The sequence below is a fragment of the Stegodyphus dumicola genome, chromosome 6 (assembly GCF_044657685.1).
Source record: "Stegodyphus dumicola isolate Sdum_Otavi_A_Nest chromosome 6, ASM4465768v1".
NCBI classification, from domain to species: domain Eukaryota; kingdom Metazoa; phylum Arthropoda; class Arachnida; order Araneae; family Eresidae; genus Stegodyphus; species Stegodyphus dumicola.
This window is the reverse complement of record NC_140773.1, coordinates 11,975,698-11,996,868: the sequence shown is the minus strand read 5'-3', so window position 1 is coordinate 11,996,868 and position 21,171 is coordinate 11,975,698. Positions and strand designations below refer to the sequence as shown.

The following is a 21,171-nucleotide window of genomic DNA, read 5'->3' as shown; positions in this document are numbered from 1 at the left end:
ATGTACACATGGACGCCTGAATTTTGAATTTCAAATTTCACATTTTGTAAAACTTTACTGAATTTTTTATCAACAAACTCAACGATCTGGAATAAGACGCTTTTATCTCCAGCGCGTGAGACTATCTGTCGGAAATTCTAAAGATATCCTGTTTTTAAATATTTTGTGCTTTTGTTATAGAATTAAAGTGTGTGGGGGATATGTGCGAAGAACACGTTACTTAATTAGTAAATTTAGCGCACGAAACGTTAATAATATAAGGAGAAAAAAAAAGGTTTCGCAAGCCACCTTACTTAGAAAACTGAATATTGATAAGAAGAACTGAGAAAAGGTTGAAAAATATATAAAAATGCCTATCAACGCCTAATAATGCATTGGCAATTATAAACATGTGCTGCTTTTAAACTTTTTGAAATTTTGTTTCTGAATTATATATAGCGTAAGTAGGAAGAAAATGATGCTTAATAATACAGATTAAAAGACATAAAAAAATGGGTTGGCAGGAGTAGTGCAACAACAGACTGGTAGACTGCGAGCTTAACGAGAGTATAAATAAACTTTAACAAACCCTTTTGGGCGACCGTTAAAATATGAACCCTTTCCGATTTTCCATTTTATACGATTCTTTTTTAATTTTTTTAATATATAATACTCGAAATACAAAAGATGAAAAGAATTTTGAAAAAATTAATGAAAATGGTAACGAAAAAGGTGATGAATAATGAATCATGAAAAAATTATTTCTAGGTGATTTGTGAATATTACGCATATGATAAATATTTAGATCTATCATCATAGTACTAAAAAAAGATAATAATAATAAAAAAAGCACAGTATATCGTAACGAGCTGTTTCAATTTATTACATGCTTACAGATTTCAAATAATCTTAAAAAAAGTGGGGGGGGGGCTTTTGGGCGACCGTTAAAATATGAACCTTTTCCGATTTTCCATTTTATACGATTCTTTTTTAATTTTTTTAATATATAATACTCGAAATACAAAAGATGAAAAGAATTTTGAAAAAATTAATGAAAATGGTAACGAAAAAGGTGATGAATAATGAATGATGAAAAAATTATTTCTAGGTGATTCTTGAATATTACGCATATGATAAACGTTTAGATCTATCATCATAGTAGCACCAAACGATAATAATAATAATAAAAAGCGTGGTATATCGTAACGAGCTGTTTCAATTTATTATATGCTTACGGATTTCAAATAATCTTAAAAAAAAGGGGGGGATTTCCAAAATCGGCTTATCAAGCATACATTTGACTAAGATTTCAAAATGAACACAGAACACAATGGCACAGAATAAATAAGAGAATTACGTTCCTCCGCAATAATACTGAATGCACATTATTATAAAGTTTTCTAAATAAACACGAGACGATGCTAAAATTTATGAACGTTATCACAGTACAAGCACATATTGTTAAAAATGTATATAAATTACAGAAGTCTACTTCAAATGATATTAAAGAAATTGGAAATCTTTTTTCCCCTCCAATTAATTAATAACTCTATAGAATATCTGAAAACGTATTAAATATATAAAATATTGTTAATTCAGCCGTATTTTGCATGTAACACAAAACGTTTTCTAATCAGTATGCGTTTGAATATTCCCGCAAAACTACGACCATAGTATTCAGATGAATTATTTACAATAATTCTCAGCCTGTAATAAATCTTTTTTTTTTTTTTTTTTTTTCCTCAATTTCCATGTCATTGAGTTTATACCGATAAAGTTTTTACGAGTTTATTAAATATTTATCCATTTCATCGCTCAAAATTCAATGAACTGTCAACTGTTACAGCTGATAGTAATTTATTCTTCACGATTTTATTAGTCTTTTATCTTTTACGCTGAAAACATTTTATTACACAAAGTTATCTGCGAAAAATGTCAACAGCAAGATACGTTTCGAAGATAATGTTATATTAAAAATGTTTTTAATTCTCAGTCGTATGAATACATAAAAATGTCTGAAACAGTATATTTCAAATTTAACTGCCGCAATACTAAACGCGAAATCTTTACTCTCAGTTAATGTGCCAGTTAAAACGGTAAGTTATAAAATAATTTATTTTGGTCAGAATTTTTAGTCCAAAGGGGATTTGTCCTTGAGGGACTATTGTTTTCGTTTTGCGATTTTGCGTCGAATCACTTTGAATGTCCGTTTCACTTTTCAGACTGTTGCCACCTAATATTATCGCCCTGTATTATATTTGAAGAAATTAAATAATGAAGAATCTGCATAAATGTATGTAAGTTTCCCGCACTGTTTTTGTGATAAACAACGGTACCTAGAGCCATCTAATTTCGAATGATGATGTAATGTGGGCATCTGGAAGCCTAAATTGGAAATTTGTTTTATTATCGATTTCATATTTTGTAAAACTTAAACTTTCAAACCGAGCAATGGCAACGTTGTACAGAAAAAACATTTTAATCTCCAGCGCGTAAGACTGTGTTTCCGAAATTCTAAAGATATGCTCAATTTAAAATTATTTTGGAATATTGCTCTTAAACTTAATTTTATGATTTAAGTGCGAAGAACATGATATTTAATAAATAAAGGTAACACACAAATTGTTGAAAAAAATGTCAAATTGGAAACAATTTAAAATCTGAAACCTTTCACATTTTTATATATATATATATATATATTTTATTTGAAATTTGAAAATGGGAGTTTATCTTCTAATTTACTTTAATTTTCCTTTCCTACTTTAATTTTAATATATTAGCCTTGCATTTCATTTTTTTATTTCCAAAAATCTTATATTTAGAAGAATAAAAAGAATTAAAATTTTACTTTCGGAGTTTTTTCGCAATTGATAAAAAATTACTATGTTCAGTTTTTTGTTTAAAAAAAAAAATACTGTTTTCTACAGATTGTAATACAAGCTGTAGTAGGTAATTAGACAAAAACTATATATTAATTTCTATACGTAATAAAGATACAGAAAGCCATAGAATCAGACTACAAAGAACTTTCTCCACTTTTCATGCAAACTTAAATTTTTGAAAAGAGAGACTTATAATATAAGAAGCATACGTAATATGAATTATGAGCTGTTATATAATAACTACAACAAATGTTATGTAATAAAAAAGCCTAAAACTGTAGAGTTATTTAAATTTTGATAAATAAAAAAGGTGACTTAATTTGATATAATTAATACAATATAAAATAAAATTGTTTTTCTTTTTTTAAAGATTAAAAACGTGGATTAAGAATGTTTTTACTAATAGATTTTTCATTATTCAAGCCGATAGCTATATCTCTTTATTAATGAATAAATTAAATTCACAAATCAAAGTTTCGTATTTCGCATTAAATTATTTAACATTCGCTAATGTTTGAAAAAAAAAAGTCGTTTGCATCTCGTATGATTAAATGAATGGTTTAATAGCAGAAATTCGCATAAGTGCTTAAATTACAATGTTTAATATCTTCGATATATTTTCACAAACAGTGCCCCTTCTTTCCAAAATTGCAGTGAATTTTTTTACCCAGTTAATACTTTAATAAGTAATTAAAATAAACTTATTAAATTATCGAAATTGTAATGTAAAAATTTTGTCATTTTTGTTTATTTTAATTAGACAGTGCATTAAATTTAAGGTAAATAAGCTTAAAAAATAGTAATACAAAAAAAGAGGAAGGGAATATAAAGGTGCGGATAGTATAAAATAAAATATATTTACCTTTCCGGATTGAAATAATGAAATGTTGATCACTGAAAATTCCAATTAAGGCACAACATCAAACTGTTAAGGTCCGCTTTCTCGACAACTAAGTTCGTCGAAATTAGTTTTTGATTTATCGACAATGTCCTAACTTTTTATAAACACTGTGTTATAAATCTAATATCTCTCATTTGCGAAAATAAATAACATTTGACGGCAAAACTATTTATCCACTGAGTATATTTTCACTTTTCATTTGTTCATAAATCCATTAATCGAAGAAGAAATTGTATTTTTTTTCTAACAAAATTTTATATCACTTTATTTGTTGTTGCGCTTAGTTTCTTGAAGTTCACTAGTATATAAAAGGTACCACAATTCGCTCCAGAGTCTAAGGTAATAAAAATTTACTAAGTTCTATTGAGGTATCTATCACACGGGGGGAAAGTTGTCAATAATTATGTTTTCCTTTTTAATCTTGCTGATCAAAATTTTTTAAAGTCCATTCGTGCAAAATCATTTTAAATTCTAATCTGTAAAAGAATAAAAGTCTTTTAATCACCGCTTGCAGCACGTGGTGCTATCTCCAGATCTTCAATTCGTAAAGTCCCAGTACTTGAAAACAAACTTTCTTTCATAATAGTCCTATGGGACCCCCGCACTCATGACAACCGACCGGTGTTGAGGAGTTCAGGTACAAGACTGACTTCCGACGAACGACCACAAACCCCCTTGTTCGTCCAACACGCGATCTCCATCGTCTGGTAGTCGAGAAGAGAAAGCAACAGATCGAGGGTGTGGGCGAACGCGAGTACGAACTCTCACTTCTAGCTCATGAATGCCATGCAACAGGTAGCAGGCAGTCGCGCGTGGTTGCTTGTCTGTCCGACCGTCCATCCAACAACGGGGGCCCGAGGGCAATTACTCGGATCGCTCCATATCGCTGGTTCGTTCGGGCAATGGTGTCCCAGTTTTCGGGGGCTCCTCCCTCCCGCTCAGAAGGTAAGGTAAGGTACGCTCGCTGGCAACAAGGTCTCTATCGGTGCCTGTTCTTCCTGGATGTTTGTTGGCTTCGTTCGCTTTCTCTGAAACGGTGGTTTCTTCGCTGGGTCCCTTTTGTTTCGCTTTCAGGGCAAGGGTTTGCCTTGTTTGAGATTACTTTTATTAATGACTTGTTCCGTTTCCTCTCGGAAAGGCAAATCTTGGCCGCTCAGTTACTGGAGCTTGATAATATTTAAGCAAACAAAGCTTAACATCTGATCTCCATTTTAAAGATGCACGTACTTTTAATGATCTTCCAGTTCATTAAAGTTTAGATATTTCAGAGATGGTTTAAGGGGACTCGCACACCTTAAAACTCATAAGATCTTCGAATATGGGACTGTTGCAAGAATTGGGATAACTTACTTATTTTAGAAGCAATGACTTCGAACTTTTTACAGCTGACTACATAATATAGCTTCTTTCTGAAAGAGTATTCAAAAAGTTTGTGTTGCCACAAATATTTTTATAGCTTAATCCGCTTTGTGACAAAAGTTTTCGTCATGTTTCCATCTTGCGCACACAATTTAAAACATTATGTTGCATCATTTAATTTCATATTTAATATATACTTTTATAACATTTGTAGTGTTTTCGTGCATACATAATATAGTGACTACATAATATAGCTGCTTTCTGACTACATAATATAGCTGCTACATAATATAGCTGCTTTCTGAAATCGTAATTTGTGTTGCCACAAATATTTTTATAATTTAATCCGCTTTTTGACAAAATGTTTCATCATATTTCCACCTTGCGCGCACAGTTTAAAACATTTTGCTGCATAATTTAATTCCATATTCAATGTAGAGCTTTTATAACATTTGGAAACTACTGTGAAAGAAAAATTGTAAGAATTTCATTTAAAATTTTTATTTTATTTGGAGTTGATCTTATAAAATGTATTATATTAAAATAATCTGTTATGTTTTCGTGCATAAAATTTTTTAATATTAAAATATTCATCAGATTTTTGGTTTAAAAATAGTGCTCATATAAAGAATTCCATCCAATTCCAAGTATGTACCATTGACCATTTTTAAAATATCATGCGCGCAAGGTGGAAACATAATGAAAAATTTTGTCACAAAGCGGATTAAATTACAAAAATATTTGTGGCAACTCAAACTTTCTGGTTACTAGTTTCCAAAGCAGCTATATTACGTAGTCAGCTGTAAAAAGTTGGAAGTAATTGCTTTTGAAATAAATAAAATATCCCAAATTCTTTCAACAGTCACATATTCGAAGATCATAAAGGGTTTAAGGTGTATGAGCCCCCATAAATGAACCATGCATCTACCATTTATTGATAAGATTTTATATCAACATATTTGATTGCAACAGAATTTAATATTTATCATAAATCTTATAAACATTAAAAAATTGAGCATAACGAAATTATTTTCAATTAATTTAGAAAAATTAAGAATAAATTTTAAAAAAATCCTCCTTCTCTTTCTGTTTTAAACAATTTTTTAGAAAATCTAATCTTACTTTTTCTCCCTTATTTATTTAATGATTTTTTTTACTCGTAATAAATATTTAAATGATTCTATACCTCAGAATATCGAATAAATACTTTTCTTTAGAAACATTTTTCTTTAGAAATTATTTCTTACAAATTTTTAAGCATTAAATAGCCTTTCTTCTCCTCCTTTTCTGTAATTCATTTGTAAGTATTTATTTTAAAAAATTAAGGACTTTTATAACTTATAGCATTATTTTTTACCGGTGCCTATATTATATATCTATATTCGCATCAAAAATGTTTAACATCAAATGTGCCTGTTAACAATTTAATGAGTTCAGTTAAGATAGTTTCTCAAAATTTCAAAATAAATTTTCATTTTAAAGTAATTGAACATATTTTTCACAATTTTAGATGTTATTTTTTATTTATTTTTATTTTTTTACTAGCCCAAAAGGGCTATTAAGGCCGAAACACGATTTTACGCTGTTTCACTTTTCATTCGAGTCTGTTGCTGTTCAGAAAAACGTAAGATATCATTCTTCCATAATTAGTCTGTCTGTTATTAATTTAAAAACTAAACTCTTTAAAAGAAATCACTGCAGTTCCTCTGAATATGATTTTTTGCATTTTAATTACATTTTAATGCGACGCATTTAAATAGAAATACATTTAATCGATCACATATCTAATTAAAAGCATTGATTATTTTTTATAGCATTACACTACACAATTTTTCACTTTTTAATGTGACTCATCTAAATAAAAATACATTTAATCGATCATATATCTAAAAACATTAATTAATTTTTATAGAATTACGCTACACAATTTTTCACTTTTCAGTGTAACTCATTTAAATAAAAATGCATTTAATCAATCATATATCTAATTAAAAGCATTAATTATTTTTTATAGAATTATGCTACACACGTTTTCACTTTTTAAATATACGGAAGATATACATGTAAGAACCTAATCATCTAAAGATATCATCTATATCCTATAAAATGTTTAAATATTCCATCTAGGCCGTGTCTCTCGATAAACTTTATTAATAAACTATATTAAACTTTCAAAGTGGTCTTTGAGACAGTCGTTAAAATCTGAACCTTTTCAGATTTTATTTATCTACCTTTTTATTATTATTATCTTCCTTTTTGCACTTTGTAATTTTATTTTAATTATTAATTTTTTCGTTATTCTATTGAACTTTAACAAAGGAATTAAGAAAACTGCTTATGAGTTTTCTGATCTTTAGAACTATTTTATTTTATTTTAATCTTTCGACCATATATTTCTGTTTTCCATCATTTATTAAAAATATTGAACAAGAATATTTTAGAATATTAATCTTTGTGGATGAGAAGAGCTGTAATCAGAAGCGAAACCTACATTTAACACATTTTTAAGCATAACGAACCATTCTCCTTTGTATGTTTAATAAATTAAATCTCGAAAAATATAATTCTAAAGTTAAAACTATGAGATAATACGATGTATAGCAAATAAATTGCATAAAATCAGAGATAATTTATAAATAAAATACTATTGCATGATTTTCTGAAACCACCATTAAGAACGTGTTTGACCCGCAAGTAATCTTTGCAATAAAAAGAAGCTAAAAATGATAACTAACTGGAATTGCAAAAGAGACAAATTAAATCAGGAACAAAATAGTCTTTCATTACATTTTCTAAAATGAATATTACGAAGATTTAAGACATGTACATAATTTTTGCTATAGAAAAATCTGATGTGGACATCATAACTTCCTTATACGGCCTATTAAATTATACAGATTTTTTTGTTTCACTTCATTTAAACTTATTTCCTCGAATTATTCTAACTTAATTAACCGATTCCTCAAGGTTAGTCGAAAATGATATCAAAAATTGCAAATTTTGAAATTAAGTATCCCGATTAATTTTTGCCGTAAGAGAGTGAATTATCTTAAATTTTTATTTTTTCATAACGAGTGTAAACTTTCCTAAATAATAACTCGCATTAAAAGTTAAATTTCTTTATTTGTCGAATTTTTTTTTTTTTTTTTTTTTTTTTTTTTTCAAATTTGACATTGCCAAAACATGAATATTTTCGTCATCTTCTCCCTTCACGTGACGTGAGCGGCACGCAAATGGCTGGTCGCCTCGCGTACAGACCTTCTTCGTGACTGCACATTTGACGTTCTGGCGGCTGCAGCAAAGAAGAATCTGAGATGCTGTTCTATTCCTTCGTCCGCATAACAACAAATATCGGTTATCGGCGCTCGTCTTAGCGGATGGTCGTCTTTGGCTGGATCTTTTGGATGCCGAATCTGTGGTTAGAAATTGTTGTCAAAGTCTATGAACCACAGACAGACATACATTTAGCCATCTGGCTAATGTATGCTAGATGTTTGACTTCTGTCTGACTTTGTCCTACCTCTAGTCTCCCAATAGCTTCCCATCGCAGTTCTTCGGGCAAATGATGCTTGGAGCTCATCGCGACGATTTAGCTATCCCAGATTTCTTATTTCAGTATCACAGCGAAATTTACAGGCTTTCTCCGAGGCATGCAATTTTACGCTTTTTGCAGATGACGCATTCCGATTGCAGGGCCACTAATTTGCATACTGCAGGTTTACTCAACAACTCGACAACATATTCAAATTTTATACGGATTTATACATATTTATATAATTTTATACGGATTTATACGGATAAATTTTATACAATTCGACAACATATTCAAATTTTATACGGATTGGTTTATTTTTGGACGAGTAATCCCTATTTTTGTGATTTTTTCTTTATTTTTAGAAACCGGTGTAGTTAATACCAGTACTTAGTAATTAAAAAGCTAATTGTTTAAGGGGACTCGTACACCTTAAAACCCATAAGATCTTTAAATATGTGACTGTTGCAAGAACTGGGATACCTTATTTATTTTAAAAGCAATTACTTCCAACTTTTTACAGCTGACTACATAAAATAGCTGCTTTCTGAAATAGTAATCAGAAAGTTTGTGTCGCCACAAATATTTTTATAATTTAATCCGCTTTGTGACAAAAATTTTCGTCCTGTTTCCAACTTGCGCGCACAGTTTAAAACATTCTGTTGCATAATTTAATTCCATAATATATAGCTTTCATAACATTTGGAAACGAATGTGAGCCAAAAATTCTAAGAATTTAATGTTAAATTATTTTATTTGGAGTCGAGTTTATAAAATGTATTTTATTAAAAAAATCTGTAATGTTTTCGTCCATAAAATTTATTAAAATATTCATCAGATTTTAGGTTCAGTTTAAAAATAGGGCTCATGTAAAGAATTCCATCCAATTTCTAGTATGTACCGTTAGCCATTTTTAAAATACCGTGCGCGCAAGGTGGAAACGGGACGAAAACTTTTGTCACAAAGTGGATTAAATTACAACAATATCTGTGGCAACACAAATTTTCTGGTTACTAGTTTCCAAAGCAGCTATTTTATGTAGTTAGCTGTAAAATGTTGGGAGTAATTGATTTTAAAATAAATAAAATATATCAGTTCTTGCAACAGTCACATATTCGAAGGATGTCAAGGGGTTTAAGGTGTATGAGCCCCCTTAACCGTAGCCATCTGCATAAAGTAAACATGCTTTCGTGAAGGACTTTCAAAAACTACTGTTCCATAAGTGAAAAGCCCATGCAGGCTAAAATCGAACAAAGTCGCTTGTTTTATATCCAGAGGATTTTCAATCTGTCTGATTTTGTCAATTCTATCTATATCTGTTTGGTTTCGTCAATATGAACCAGTTTGCCTTAGCAAGTAGTTGTTCATGAAGGCATCTCTCCTTTTATACGGATAGTCCTGATAACCAAATAAACCACTCCATGCCGAGCAATATTCAGCATCTTATCCAACCACCAGGCCAAAAGCTAATATTATTGCAATTTTAAGCTATAGTCGCTAAACATTAAAACCTCTTCGATTCCGAAGGTTCCGATAATACTTAGGGATTACCAACGAAATGTATTCATTCTCTTCGTGTGAGTGTGTGTGATTATGGCAAAGCCTCGAGGGCTATCTGCCTAAGAGAAGGGATGTCTTCGTGGAGGACTTTCTAAGAGAAACTGGATCCTATACACGTTACACATGGGGGAAACCACGAAAACGCCCATGCAGCCAGCCCGTTCGCGAGATTCGAATTTCGGACCGAACTACCAGTGTTCAGCGACTTTACCGCTCGGCCGCTGCATTCTCTTTGTGTTTCTTTAGATTACTTGTAAGAAATTTCATTTCTGCAATCTGACTAACTGAAATACCTATCAAGCCATCTCCTATATTGCTTTGGCGGAAGACTTCTTACACAACATTTAGCCAGCTAGCATAGGAGATATGGTTTCACCGCTAAGTGTGATAATAAATGTATAAAATTAAATTGATAACATAAAACTAGCCTTTGGGACGAAAGGAAAAAAATTGTTGATTACAGTTTCGCAGAAGAACTTTCCAGATTTGGCGAAGCATCACGCTTGATGCTTCGCCAAATATGGAGTTGCATAGTAACTATAATTTGATAGCTATAAGTCTCATTTTCAGTAATAAAAAACACGGTTTCTGCAGAAAAACCGTTAAAAAGCTATCGAAAAATTCAAGCAGCATTAATCTACATCACATTTTACTGAATTTATATTTTATTGATTCCTGAAAATTATCTACACATTATATCAGCTATCCATTCTTTAGTGAAATTTGATACTAATTAATGTTTTTATTTTTTACAACTAAGTTTTTTTTTAAATCTTCTTGCAGACTGCTTCGTAAAGCAGAAAACTGACTGATGTTTTCAGCTTGATGTAACTTGGTTCCTACGCATTCATACGCTTAACATTTAATTAAACTTAATTTATTTTACAGTTCTTGATTGAATGAATTTTTGAATTTATGACAGTGTGAAAGAGATACGATTTCGGTTAAAAACCGTCCTTCGAATTCTCAATTTTGGTCGTTTCCAGACTTGTAAGAACGGCTAAAATAAGATACCTGTAACCTACATTGGCAAATATGCATTCAAACTGATACAGGAGCTTTTATTTACGAATTCGGAATTTAACATCATTTTCCATAAATTATTCTGCCTTTTAATATCAATAAATCTGTTTAGTTTCTAGTAACATTTAATAAATTAGATAAATTATTCAAAGTTTTACAGTAAATATAGTCCATACGTAATTTTTTTCCCCAATATAAGTCTTTTGAGCATTCTCGACATGCGAAAGGGAAGCTAGTCTATGACATTCGTTTTCTTAAGCATATCAGATGCATTTAAGATAGATAAGCGGCCCAGACGGGAAAGTAGTTAGTGACTCTAATGTCCCAATCACGTTATGTTTCGGCTACGCGGGACTTGACGCCGAAAAGGACAATTCTCAGAACCCGCACAATTCCAGGAAACCCACGTAGGTAGGTTACCATTTTCACTTACTACAAAAACTTGAACGCCAAACACTAATCGATTATCGCTCAGATTGGGATCACGTGAGGCTTCAGAAGCAGAACTTTCGTCTGATTGGTTATCTCTACCCGGGGCTAAGGTCCAGCCGAGACATTTTCCGTGAGGTTCGAAAAAAAATCCCGCGTAGCCGCAACATTGTTTTCGTAGCTAGGCAGGACTTCGCTTCAGGCGGAGCTCTTTTTTATAGAAATCCTCCCGTTTAAACGAGTGCTATCAGAATTTCATACTCAGAAAAGTCTCGTCTAGCAGGAACTGTAGCCATGTGTGATAACCTCTTAACTGCCGTACCGATGGGCCGGGTTCGGATCCCTCCGAAATAAAGAGACCACCGCTTCGGCCTTAGTAGTGGCCAACGCCTGCAAACGGCTAAAGCCCGCCATTGAAGAGAAAAAAAATAAACTTACGTTGGGGTTATCAGACTGTAACCTAATCCATAACGATGCTTTCGTGGAGGAGTTTCGAAAACTACTGTTAATAACACCACCTAAGCAAAAAGACACAAATACCGCATGTAGCCCACCCTTTCGCGGAGAATCTAACATATGGGTAGTTGGTTTTACATCCTGCCCATTTGTCTGTTATGTCTGTTCTATCAAGAACATCTGAACACTTACAATTTAAATTTACACGCTGCGTATATTCTTCCAACAGTAGATATTCATTTAAGTTACTTTTTAATAATACCGATGCAAAGTAACGCATTATTATTTAGCGATAGAATCTAAAACGTAATCAAAACAAAAGTAATTTAGAAAAGTGTAAGAAAATTGCTTATTCTAACAAAAGAGATTCCTTGAATCACAATGCAACATCCATACAAAAATAAACAAACAAACAAAAAAAAAAAAATCACTCATTGTTTTTATATTTCAAGATCTATTCCAAACTTTTTCAAGAGGTACTTTCCAACAGCTCTCTTCGAATTTGTTTGTGAAGTAACAACTTCCGCAAAGAACATCGCAAATGTCGTTTTAATAGCCACAGAGAGGTGCACCTTAACCTTTATTTTTCCCCTTCCGCTATCCTTCCATCTTATTATCTTTTTGTCAACAATTTTTTTTTTACCTTCCTTCGCAAAATGACTTTGAATATCCTATTTAATAATACATAGCAGTGATATAACACCTTTGTGCGTTATTTGTAGAAATCGAGGGTTATGAGAGGTGAATTGAAATTTGTTCGTTGCAGAGAAAATTGTGTGAATTTCACAATTGTTTTCCTTTCCAGGAACAATAACTCTCGCTTCAGAAGGAAATTTTATTCAGTCGTTAGAAATTACAGTTAAGGACAATTATTTCAAGATTAATGAATCGTGATACGTCGCAAAATTACCTGTCTAGTTTTTCAGTCTATTAATAGGTACACAGATATGTGCTCCGTATTTACACGCCTGCTCAACAAGCTCGTATCATCAAAATTCATGTCATGGACAAGAAACTTACAATAATTGGATATGGCTGTTAAAGGGCGTTAACGTACTCTCTTCAGAAGAAATGTATGAAGTGATATCTTATAGGAAACGTAGAGTTATACAGTAAAACGGACTTAAATCATACCAGATTTTGAACTAAAGGCACATGAGCAAAGAAGGTTAGATTTCTGGATTTCTTCGATCAGAAACAGATCTTTATTACACACCAACAATCTTATTTGCCAGACTTCTTAACATTTGACTAACAAAGTTATGGATTTCTTTCCAAGCCACTGAAAGATTCAATGAATTTTTAAGATTCTAAATTCAAATGACGCTAAGCAATGTACGCTTTTGTAGAACATAAATAACTGGTTTCGGTTATCATTCCCCTCCTCCCCAAAAAAAAGCACTTTTGAGTACTGTAACAGAAAGCACAGATTTTGTTTGGCGCCGTGTCACGGTTATCTGACAGGTGTCGCGCCCAATCATGAGATGATCATCTTTGATGTCTTATCAGAGTTATCAAGATGGTACTATGTGGTCAACATTTTCAGACAATTCAAGATCACGAAATTTATTTTGTAACAGATAATAAAACAGACATTCTTTCAAAACTTCCAGGTAAATTAGGGGGTGCCCGAGCAAGCGTGTGTGTGTACGCGCTCTGATGAATATACTTAAATGACTAAATGTTGCTTTTTATTCTTCAAACAGAATATGCTTATAAGCAATTTTTGGCCCACCAACGGCCGAGAGGAAAAATCGCTGGTTCCGACCGGGGTTCCGTTTCCAGGCGAACGGGTTGGGTGCATGGGCGTTTTCGTGTTCTTCGCCATGCACACAAGTGTATAATGTGAACGCAAAATCCTAAAAATCCTTTCACGGAGCCATTCCTCCGGTTTCCGCTATCCATCGTGTGCTTTATCATAATCACCTGGGTAAACAGATAGGTGGTGGTGTATTTAATTATGGTAAAGCACACTAGGGCTATCTGCCTAAGGGTAGGGATGCCTTCGTGGAGGACTTTCTTAGGGGAACTGGCTCGTATACACGTTACACATGAGTAAAACCACAAAAACACCCATGCAGCCAGCCTGTTCGCAGGATTCGAACCTCGGACCGAACTACCAGTGTTCAGCGACTTTACCGCTCGGCCGCTGGTGGGCCCATAAATAGGTAGGGAAATAGATTTTCTTTATTTAGTTACCATTATTACTTTATATATACACACCCTGACCCGCTTAAGACATCGTTTTATTTCGCAGGCGCACAAAATCTACTTATTGAAAGTAACGAACACTTCCAGAAGTGTTTGTTATTTCCGAAGTGTTTGATTTGAAACTGAAAGTTCATAAACAGCACAAACAGCAAAATTTTGCTTATTGCAAGAACAGGAAAACATTCCATTTCATCTGAGAAACGAGTGATTTTCCATCACCATTAAACAAAAAATACATTGAAAGAGATATTATTAAAGTTGAATGTGAAATAGTAAATGTCGGCAATATATAAATGGAGAAAAACCATGGTAATTTCCTTCTGGAAATTATCAAGCGATTGTTTTCCTTTTACTGTAGTATTTTGGATATAAAGCCTGCATAATGATTTTTATTTAAAAAAAAAAAAAAAAAAGGCTCATCGGATGAGAAAGCTGCTTTTTGACAAAATGTGCACCTTAATTTTTTTTTTTTTTTTTTTTCTTATAAACATCGCAGACCTCGGACAAGGAAGAAAATGTGGCACTAAAGGGAAAAAAAAAAAAAAAAAAAAGAACTGAGCGAATTTCTCCAGAATAATAACAAGATGGGATCCCCGTTGTCCTTGAATATGTGGCATACTTAAAGATTCGAAAGTAAACGTTTGCAATCAGAGGGAATTTTTGGGGTTGCTTCTTCCCTATGACTCTTTCAATTAATGGGACATTTTCCCCGTCTCATCCGTATTTCTAAAGATAAAATCCCGTGGGTTTTTCATTACGCGAACTTTCCTTTTGCTTAATTAGGAAAGTCTAGAAAGCAAAAATTGATATCGATACCTTAATTGTAGTGAAATAGGAATTGCAGCCGGGGTTTCCCAACTGCAATGAGACTTGTTGACCGCATTGAAACGTTCTGGATGATACGATAAGTGCAAAAATAGAATATATGCATCATAGACCCTTTTTTCGTGATTTGTTTTGAGCACCGTTTTTTGCTTGTCCTTGCATAAATTCCCCTTTTCCAAACTGTTTTTTGAAATTCACTTCGGATTTTTGTCAGTAGGATGATACGCCATAGCAATCCGAACATACAGCTACTGATGCTTCAAAGCAAAAAGCGAAAGTCACTCACGATTTGAACTTTCTTTACATTTTAAGACGTAATTCGAGTTGCTAAAACAATTCAATCGTGATGCTAACTTTAAAAATGTATGTTTCTCTTGCTTTTCTTTCGTAAGTGTCCATTAAGAACTAAATTCTCTTTCAAGGTTAAGATGATTCATTCGCACTTTAATTTTAAAACTTACGCAAATTATTTTTTTCTTCCGTTCATTTTGTGAATGTTTTTAATGGTGTTGTTTAAGTAAGAGATAAACTGGTTTCTAAAGACATTGTCAAAACCATTCATAACTAAGTCGGCTGTAACGAATTCATGGTTTAAACGATTTAATTTAAAGCGTCATTAATTTTACATGAAAAATAATGTTAAGTGTGCTTTCAGTTATGGATTTCTTTCCAAGACACTGAAAGATTCAAGGAACTTTTACGAACCTTAAGATTCTAAATTCAAATGACGCTAAGCAATGTACGCTTTTGTAGAACATAAATAAGTGGCTTTGGTTATTATTCCCCCCCCCGAAAAAAAGAGCACTTTTGAGTACTGTAACAGAAAGCACAGATTTTGTTTGGCGCCGAATGAGTATCACGGTTATCTGACAGGTGTCGCGCGCAATCACGAGATGATCATCTTTGATGTCTTATTCAGAGTTATCGATTGAGGGTACAGAAAAGGCACTACCACCTAGCTGATGCTGCAGCTTTTCGTTTGTATTACAGAGCTCATCAGCTTGAAATTATGAATTTGAGGTGCCGCCAGTATGATCCCTTGCTCTCCCCTCCCGCGTAGTATTTATGATGGATTCAAGATGACACGAAGATACGTCAGTGACTTTCTTCTTTAGTTTTGCTGCTGCCTCTTTCACTCCCAATAGGTTATACAAGTCCCAGTAGATGTTTTAAGATGCCTATAGGGAATTACGGAATTACACGCATCAATTTACTACGTAGTTGATGTCCCACTGATAGTAGGCGCATCTTCTTATAAAAGCTTAGTGAACTTGTTTATTATAAGGCGATCATCTGCTACGTCTTTATGTGCTACGTCATATGCTACGTCTTTACGTTTAAACAAATAAACTGGGATTGAAAGGATACACCATTTGACACCAAGGTAATGGCCAACTACATAATGGAAAGCAAGTTATAAGTAGCATAGAGTTTCTGCTACTTAAACTAATAGAGATATTTTTTTCTTTTAAAAATGATAATACGCTTTTTCAACGTTCATAGATGGACCATTTTCGGTATTAAGGAGAAGAAATTTTAATAGCTTTAGAACTTGATATTCTTCTGCATAATTTATATCAACAGAATAACACAATTTGCAGAAAGTAATAATAATATAAAAAAAAAAAAAAAATCTGAAATGTTTCAGATTTTAAATTACGTCCAAAGGGGCGTTTTTTTAACATTTTGTGTGTTACCTTTCTTTATTAAATATCATGTTCCTCGCACTTAAACCATAAGATCCAGTGCAACAGCAATATCGCAAAATAGTTTTAAAACGAGCATATCTTTAGAATTTCCGATACAGAGACTCACGCGCTGGAGATAAAAATGTTTTTTCTGCACAACGTTGCCATTGCTCGCTTTGAAATCCTTGCGTTTGTTAATCAAAAATTCGTCAAAGTTTTAAAAAATAGGGAATCGATCATAAGACAAATTTCAAATTTCAAATTTGGTCTTCCACATGCTCATATTCGTTGGAGGATTACGTTATTCAAAATTCGATGACTCTATGTACCGTTGTTTTATCACAATACGAGAAATATACATACATTTATGCAGATTTTCATTATTTAATTTCTTCAAATATAATGCAGGACTCTAACATTTTGTGGCAACAGTTTGAAAAGTGAACCGACATTTATGAGTCCGATGCAAAATGCCAAAACGAAACTAATAGTCCTTCGGGATTCAAATCCCTTTGGACTAATAATAATAATAATAATAATAATAATAATTGATACAAATTACAGTTTCAGATTGTTTACGCTCTGCGGTCGCTTGTAGGGGTCTTCATTTTAATTACAAATAAAATGGGTTAATGGTATTCTTGTATGATAATTAATTATTTTCTATCACAATTATTTTCCATCTATTACTATGCAATCCAATCCGGGTAAGTACACCACCCATACAGATTTAATTTGAAAACTTCAGATAGGAAATTGTATTCATTACGAGTCAGAAATGGAGATTACGTAGCGTCAATTTACTCATCATTACTTCTATATTTAGAATGCGCGAAAAGTTATTACCAAAGAATACTTTGTCATTAATAACTGCGCTTTCAGGTCTGGTCTTCCACAGTTAGCGCCTGCATGTCCGCAGCAAATAATACCTGCCCTAAATATATTCGCCAGTATATTGGACTGGTGTTAGTGAAACCCTTCCCTTCCAAACATTTTCAGCAGTCAATTCACTGTCCGCCCACTAAACGTTCTACAAACGCATCAGTTAATAGATCCTTTCTTTTTTTATGCGATTTGGACTTCAAGAAGAGCGACTCACCCTGTCCCCAGGCAAGGGCGTCGCTATCAACGACTCCTGAAGACGAAAAACGTCAAACGAGGAAGACCAGCTCGTGCTCTTCTTGAAAATCAACTTCCTTCAGCCCCCAGGGACCATTTCTCCAGTTTCTGTTTCTTTGCTTCGGGGCCGCCTCACCTCGGTAAGACAAAAGACGTAATTGGAAGAAGAATAACAAGAGAGATAGGAATCGACTGAGCTGGTGCCGAGTTGGATAGTTGCTGCTAAATATAAAACAGTCGATAAAAAGGATGGATGTAATATTTCCGCCTCTGCAAGGTGGAGAGAAGGAATATCGCGAAAAAGATTTTTGTGATCGAATCTCGAGAAAACGTGATTAGCATGGCTATAATCAAAGATGGTTTTTCTAATTGCTTCTCTCTTTTCATCGAACCTGGCCCGAGGCAAAATACGAAGACAAATACTTTATTTATTTATTTTTTTTAAAACAAATACTATCATTATTTTTCCAACTACGCAGATCGCGTTTCAAGATGGCTGCCGCATTGGAAAAGTAGGTGAAAGGTATAGAAACCAATGAATGTATATCGCTGTATAATCTCATACATTCAAATTTACCCTCTAGGAACACATTTTGTGTAAAGAGATACAGATCGCTGATACAACAATCGTTTTAACTTCGCAACTGTTCAATGACTCTTCTCCACCCGATTTAGAAATCATGTAGCAAGACAGATACAATCTACAAATATATATTTGATCGTGAATTTTCTAATCTTTGCGAAAATCTGTAGTATTTGTTGAAATTGTTACGTAATTTTTCTTGATTTATGTTACATGAATTAAAATCAATAGCAAACTATTAAATAAAAGAATCCAGTGGGTAAAAATTCCTTTTGTGAAGTTACAGTTAGTTATAGTATTAGTTAAAGGGACTCGTACATCTTAAAACCCATAACATCTTCGAATATGTGACTGTTGCAAGAATTGGGATAACTTATTTATTTTAAAAGCAATTACTTCCAACTTTTCACAGCTGACTACATAGTATAGCTGCTTTCTGAAATAGTGATCAGAAAGTTTGTGTTGCCACAAATATTTTTATAATTTAATCCGCTTTTTGACAACATTTTTCGTCATGTTTCCACCTCGCGCGCACAGTTTAAAACATTATGTTGCATAATTTATTTCCATATTTAATATGTAGCTTTTATAACATTTAGAAACTACTGTGAACCAAAAATTCTAAGAATTTCACGTTAAATTTTTATTTTATTTGGAGTCGAGTTTATGAAATGTATTTTATTAAAAAAATCTGTAATGTTTTCGTCCATAAAATTTTTTTAATATTAAAATATTCATCAGATTTTTGGTTCAGTTAAAAATAGGGCTCATATAAAGAATTCCATCAAATTTCAAGTATGTGGTATCAAGTAAGTATTTCAAGGTGAAAACGTGACGAAAATTTTGTCCCAAAGCGGATTAAATTACAAAAATAATTGTGGCAACACAAATTTTCTGGTTGCTAGTTTCCAAAGCAGCTATATTATGTAGTCAGCTGTAAAATTTTGGAAGTAATTAATTTTAAAATAAATAAAATATCCCAATTCCTGCAACAGTCACATATTCGAAGGGTGTTAAGGGGTTTAAGGTGTATGAGCCCCTTAAACATCCAGTTATGCTACCGGTATCGTCGTTCAAGACGAAATGTACAATATTTCTGTTACTGTCTTACTGTAGAAGAAATCACAGTATCTATAAAAGAAAAATTCTGTGTTCTATTATATGGCATTAAATATTATCCATATTTAGTAGTAGTTATCATTCATTAGTCAGTCCATAGTAGTTATCATCCATTATTTAGTCCATAGTAGTTATCATCCGTTAGTTAGTCCATAGTAGTTATCAACCATTAGTTAATAACTAAATCGATTTCGAGGGCAAAAAAGTAGAGGTCCTTCTTCATCAGGAGCAAAGAAATCTGCAAGACTGAATCTTGCAGAAATCAAAGCAAATGAAATCTGCAAGTTTGCTAATTTTATGTTTTACTTTGGTGTGGTTCTATTTTGTTTCGGTGTAGGAAGTGTTTTATTAGATTTTAGGCTAGAGTTATGTAAATAATTAGTCGATTAAATAATCAAGAATAAAACCTAAAATTTGATTTTTATTTGTATGACTGAGATTAATTTAATAATAAAAATTAGAGTTTTCTTATGATTATTATCGCAATACAAATTTCTACAAGATTTTTTTTTTTTCAAATTATTTTGTAATTTTGTCTAAAATGAAGATTTTAATGTATGAAAAAATAAAATACTTCAGATTTTACTCGACGCCGTTAAAGTTTAATTGAACTGTATATACATTTTTTAATTTCAAGTTTTAATACGTTTTTCACTAGACGATTAAAAAAACAATTAAAATGTGGTTTTTCTGATTTTTTTCTCCTGATTTCAGATAAGAGATGTGTGTGCTCACATCTTATTATTATTAAGATAAGAAATAAAATTGCTCATGAATCTTGTCTGTTGAATACATAAATACAAAAGCAAATATGATCGGATAACTATATGGTAAACTTAACCTCTTTCATAAAAGAAGCGCAAACAATGCAAAATTAAAAATATCACGAAAAACTTATTGTATTATTGAGATCTGTTATTAAAATAATATCTGCATTATTTTAAGAACAAATTTATGTGAGAATATTTACAAAATGAAACAAGTGCACATAAATTACTTCGCGGATCACTCAACTGCAAAGCGTTGCTTTAGCTGATGCAGCATTAACACTCTAAGTGACGTCAGCACCAGACATTGCAAATACTTACCAATGCATTGCGATATCCTTGCTATTTCTTGTGAAACGATGCAACTCAATGGACTACGCTTACGCTTGCTTTTTCTGTGATGTATAATATTTGCAATTGCAATTTAAAATTGCAATTTTTCTGATGTGACGAAGATAAATAGATTTATCCCATATGCTGTTTCGGGTTTTTTTAACACATGAGAAATAAACAAATTCGTTATTTTTCTCTTGATTTTATTCGCATCGGAATTCTATAAAAACCAAACATTCTGATAAAATGCTATAGAAAGTTGTTTCTTCCTGGTTTTCTCAAGGCATCGAAAACAACCATTCTTCTCTCGTTGTCCCGTGTGATAAACAACCAATCAATCAACTTCCTGTAAACTTGCAGGTAATAATCAAGATAAAGAAACTGCAATATTTCACCATCCTAACA

The 21,171-nt window shown here is 32.4% G+C and overlaps 1 protein-coding gene across 2 annotated transcripts in view; it reads right to left on the bottom strand.

Moving 5' to 3' along the window:
- Positions 1-21,171, bottom strand: part of LOC118186352 (histone-lysine N-methyltransferase MECOM-like) — a 523,759-nt gene that overhangs the window by 51,137 nt on the left and 451,451 nt on the right. Inside the window, exon 1 of one of the 2 annotated variants that reach the window (XR_004758206.2) lies at positions 3,724-5,137. The exons of the other annotated variant lie outside the window; for it this stretch is intronic. The gene's annotated coding sequence lies outside the window, so the exon portion shown is untranslated. Of the gene's footprint in view, positions 1-3,723; positions 5,138-21,171 lie in introns of those variants that run through there. 2 annotated transcript variants of the gene reach the window in all.